This window comes from Bacillus rossius, chromosome 14 (genome assembly GCF_032445375.1).
Source record: "Bacillus rossius redtenbacheri isolate Brsri chromosome 14, Brsri_v3, whole genome shotgun sequence".
In the NCBI taxonomy this organism is placed as follows: Eukaryota; Metazoa; Arthropoda; class Insecta; order Phasmatodea; family Bacillidae; genus Bacillus; species Bacillus rossius.
The window spans coordinates 30236855-30242854 of NC_086341.1; positions in this window are offsets into that span (position 1 = coordinate 30236855).

Genomic DNA, 6000 nt, shown 5'->3' on the forward strand with positions numbered 1-6000 from the left:
CCTATGGTTTTCTGTTTACCCATGGCGATCGGTTGAAAAGTTTAGAAGTTGATGAGCTACAGCGCCATCTAGCGGCGAGTTACAAAAAAAATTGTTAGCATAAAAACCTTCTCCATGATAAAAACACTTCGATGTGCCAACTTTCATGGCGATCGGTCAAACGGTGTAAGAGTTTATCGACGACATACATGCCAACATCCAATTTATATATATTCTTATATTTCGAAATTTTGGGGCTTTCACTTTTGCGGAAAGTGGATGTTCAGGACCTCGAATGGTTTGGAACACTCCATCTCGAAAGAATAGATATTAGAAATTCCTGAAATTGTCGAAATTTTGGGGCTTTGTTCCCAAAGGGGGGCGGGGGGTTCGAGGACCCTGAATGGCTCGAAAACACTTAAAATCGAAAGAGATAGATTTTCAAATTTTTTAAACTTTCGAAATTTTGGGGCTTTACCACCTGGGGGGGGGGGGAGGGGTTGACTTTGAGGATCCCGAATGGCTCGGAAACACTCCAAATCGAGAAAGATATAAAGGAATATAAGAATGTAGGCATTTACTGTACTCCTATCTACCATAATAACAGAATTGACAAATAGAAAGCTTATTACCTACCTATTAATAATTATCTAAATAAATTAATAAATAACTCTAAGTTCAAGAATTTACGTACATACATAATATTAAACTTCAAACTATACACACCAAAAAAAAAAAACTAAGGATGTTTGTGAAACTATATTTATTTGTCATAATGTTTAAAACATTTGTAGGATTTCTTTATATGTAAAACTGTGGTGGCAATATTCCGCTTATCCAAAGGAGTATAGAAATTAATAGAGACATCACTCCCTGTACACACCACAAATCTTTGAATTAAGTATAAAAAAACATAGTCCAAAATGAAACAAAAAGTATAAATAACAACTAATTTGACAAAAAAATTATACAACTGGAATGACAATGTAAACATCCGCCTGAAATTTAATAGAAGTAGGTAGGTAAGAATATATATATAAGAAATTAAATGAAATTAAAACATACATAAATAAAATTATCTCACACTCAACCAAACATAATGTTTAATATGAAATAAAGGAAGATGGCAATTACACGTAACTATTCTAATAAATAAAAAAAATCAACTTTCCTGAAATAGTTAAATTCAAATTTTTCAACAATATATTACATAATTGATAAATATTTCTGGTCTTCGGTCTCAGCAGCCCTAAGACTCTTGACGCTCAGCAGATAAATTATAAACACTAAACCAAACTCCTTGCAAATAAGTAGGTAATGTAAAAAAATAACAATATTGACAAATAGAAAATATTAGTAGGCCCTACCTACCTATGAATAAATTTCGAAGAAATTTATAAGTTTAAGAATTTATGTACCTACATTATATTAAACTTGAAACTATCCACACAATAAAAACCTAAGAATGTTTTTGAAACTAATTTTTCTTATTTGTCATAATACCTAAAATACGTATGTTTCCAAAATGAAACAAAGTATAAATAATGACCAATTTGACAAAAAAAAATTGTACAACTCGAATGACATTGAAAACATACACGTGAAATTTAAAAGAATTATAAGTGCCCTAGGTAGTGAGGAAAAATATATATAGAAGAAATTAAATTAAAAAAATGGGTGCGTGTACTTAGGTACGCGCATGTGAAGTTATACTTCTTTGGCATCATTAAAAAATAGTTTTTAATTGTATGCAAAAATATTGCGTGGAGTCCCTCCGCGTGGAAGAAGTGAAACTTCGTAATGTGGAAATGAAAATAGGAAGGGGTAGAAATTGATTTTTAGTGAAATCATATTGTATCAAATCAAACTAAAAAAATAAAGGAAATAAATTTGTAACGATTCATAGATTGATCTTCAGAGAGATAGAGACATCTATTGAATATCTATAAAACTAACTTTTTTATGAGAGCAGATTTTCATGAAATAAATCATGACAACATTCAACGATAAAAGCTGTTTATTTAATCAAGCGGACGGGTTCGCCCCAAGGAGAAAATTGACGTGGCGAGACCTCGTGGACATAGAGAAATGACACACACTCACTATTTATGTGTCTATGAAACATGATTTTTTTCTGCAATTTAAATTGTAATATACAAAAACGGTATTGAAAATTGAAACAAATATGGCGACACTACAATCTGTCAAGATCTTTATTTTTTTCTTACTCTCTACTTAGTTCCTTACAATAGCAAAACGTAACGTAATGGCTTGAAAGCTATTGCTCGGCAGACATAGAGGAATGACACTAACAGTTTTATCTATGACACACATTACATAAAATTAAGATATATTTTTTTAACCCGTTAAAATTGATTTTTTTAGACAAAACATAGCCTTTGTCCATCCCCAGGATATAATCTATCTCCTTGCCAAATTTCATTACGATCCGTTCAGCCGTTCAGCCGGGAAAAGGTAACAAACAAACAGACAAACAGACAGACAGACTGACAGACAGAGTTACTTTCGCATTTATAATATTAGTAAGGATTGTTCTCGTTGATTTATGTTCAAATTAAATGAGCAAAGTACGCGCAGATCTACAAAGAAAGCCGTAAATTAACGAATAGGAATTAATAATAGGTAACCGGTCTTCATCGTAGATTTAAGGTTAACATTTTTAACAGTGTGATACCGAGTCTTCATGTGGATGTTTCAACTGTAAGGAAAAAACCAATGAAGGTTCCCACATTCTTTGGAGCTTTCAAAGGAGGAAAAAAAAAATAACTGCGAACGGAGGTGCATAAAACGTCCATCTCTTCGCCCCGGGAGGGAAGGGAAGACTGCTTCCAGGAGCCGATAAAAGGGCGGATATAAAAGGAGGTTCGCGGACGTGGGGACACCGCGCTATATTTGTAAGGGATCAGAGAGGCGCGGGAGTTGCTGGCCGGGTCCTCGGAGTGGCCATCGGGAAGCCTGAATGATCGCCGGCGGAGGGGGAGTGGTGGTTGGCGGGGAGAGGAATAGCTACAGCGGAGCTTGATGGGGTGGGATAACTAGGCCGGCGCGGCGCATACATCACTCCGCCAGGCACAGACCCCCTCCTGCGAGCCGCTGTGGCGGACTCAGCTTCGAATTCTGGGGAAGGCGCGTCACGGGAGAATCGGTGCCACGGCCTATCTCTACAGTGTAACTTTGTTTTGTGGAGGGGGTGAAGGGGGCCAGGAATTTTGAAAAAAATAAATTATATTTATCCTTAAAAGCCTTTTATTTTAAACACCTTTCTAACATTTATACTTACGTGCCCGATGGAAAAGTATTTGATCCTCATTTTTTAATAATCACCAAAAACTCTGATACAACGGACTTATTTATAAACAAAAGCCTATTTCCATATATCTAACTTCAAAAACGTTAAACTTCCATACAAACTCTCATCCTCTATTTACCCGACCTAAGAAGATGAATTTTCGAAAATCCTTTCTTAATGCTCACCTACATTATATAATGAACTACTATGAAAATTTTCATGTTTCTAGTCCCAACGGTGTAAACTGTTCGTTGTGTGTCCGTCAGTCAATGTTAGAGTTTTATTAAGTAGATCATGAAAAACATCACGAAGTACATAAAAATGAACCATGTAGTACATCATGAAAACCATGGTTTTATCTGATTTTCAAGAATACTAAATTAGAGAAAATAACATAACAATAGATTTTAAACATAAAAAATAAGAAATTTTACCAAATATTTGATCTGACTTCAAAGGCTCAGATTTTTTTTGTTCTTAGTACCTTTTTTTTTAAATCTAAGGGTTTAATGGAAATTATTTGTAGGGGGGATAGCCCTTTCGACCTTTTCATTGTACCACTACTGGCGAGTCTTTCCCGAGCGTGGAAGAAAAAACAACGGGTATGTGGCCACCACGTACTTTAGAAGTAAAATATATCATATAGAGGGATAGAACATTATTAGGAAAATCAAATATTTTGAAAACGTGCACAAGTGTAAAGAATTCAAGCATACAGGTGAGTTTACGCTGTAATTTTTTTTGTACCTTTACAAGGATAGTCCTTTGGAAACTCAGTTGCCAAAGATATCACTTGTAAAATTCAAGGAAGAACTTTGAATCATTAGCAAATTTCACAAAGCTCTGCATTGCAGTTTTACAAGCGATATCATTGGCAACAGTGTTTCCAAGGATTTTCTTTGTGAAAAGTAATCACATTTTTTACAGTGGAAAGGTATGCAAGTTATAAGAACGGGTGTAAATTATCCGATTGTGGAATTATGCGAGCATGCAAGTATACAAGTTTGTTGTGATGCAAACATGCTATCGAGCACTGCTTCTGACATGTGTTTTTGACAAGTTATTTGATAGGTAAAAAATACACATTTATTATTCTGAATGAAGTACACTTGGGAGTTGGTTCAAATTGTTACAAATATTGCGAAAAAAAACCCTGCAATTAGCCTTAAAGTTGTCACTTTATACTTTATTCGTCCACTCCCCTTCTCCACAAATCGATCTTTCCACTACATATCGTTTCCCTTTACATTTTCGTTACGCTCCGGTCGCGATTTACTCTACCGGATGTAGGGTAATTTCACTTTAAAAAATAGTGAATGAATCTTTAAGTACTTGTCAGAGATATGTAAAATCTAAACTCGGTAAAGAGCAAATTAATATGTTCTCATGTTTCAAATAAACTTATAATACGAGACTCAGACACGAAATTTAAGGCATAAATATTAAAAATATTTCCGAACGTGATAAATAGTAGTATAGTTTGGCCGGAACTGGCACAGGGTCCAGGGTGAGGTGCGAGGTACCGAGCCACATCTCTGACGTCACGTCCATCTCTGACGTCACGGCGGCCATCTTAAATGGTTGTGACCTTGACCTTTGACCTTGACCTTGAATTTGTGCTTCAAAACTTGTCAAAATTGCCCAAAATCGGGAAAAATTTGCCCAAAATTCCTCAAAAATCGTCAAAATTTCCATTTATGTGGAAAAAAAATTCCGCAATTCAAAAATTAGGATTTCGAAAATCCTCAAAAGCCATTTTGCCTTAGAAAGACCCCAAATTCCTTAAAGAGGCTTAAGCATCCTTGTCAACAGCCTCCGATAAGCCTCTGACGTCATCGAGGATTATGACCGACATTTTGAATTATGAAGTCACCGTTGCAATTTCCGTTACGGCCGCCATCTGTAAAATCTTTATTTATTATCGGATTTTAATGATTTTTTTAAGAATTATAAAAAAAATTAAATAATAAAATTTAATAAAGTTTTTATAAAAAACAAACATTTACGACACGGAGCTCGGAGTCCTCGGTTCGAACACGGTGAGGGCAAAAAAATAAATAAATAAAAATGGCAACCGATCCTTCCCTCGTGGTGGATGCTGGCAGACTGACTCCCACCACTTTTTTTCAAAGCATATATATCGCCAGTGAGCATGACGCCACGTCCGCCATTTTGAAATTTGGACGCCATCTTGAAAATCCGCAATTTTTATGTTAGAAAATCGGAATAAATTACAAAATTCATCAAAAAATTAACTTATTCGAATTCTGATTGATTATATCGATCACCGTCCTCGGTTCGAACCCGGTGAGTGCAAAAAAAAACTAAAAATGGCGACAGGCTCCTTCCTCAATGGTGGATGCAGGCAGACTGACTCCTACCACTTTTTTTCGAAGCATATATATCGTCAGCTGGTATGACGACACGTCCGCCATCTTGTCTTCGTCCGCTGGAGATCACTATCTTGTTTTCGTCCGCTAGAGTGTGCTGATACCATGTTAGTATAATTATCTGGTCACCACACCTTTGACCTTGACCTTGAACTTTGACCTTGACATTTGACCTTGAACTTGACCTTGAATTTTGACTTTGACCTTAAAATTTGTCCTTAACCTTGAAATTTGACCTTGACATTGGACCTTGACCTTGAAATTTGACCTTGACCTTGAAATTTGACTTTGTCCTTGAAATTTGACTTTGTCCTTGAAATT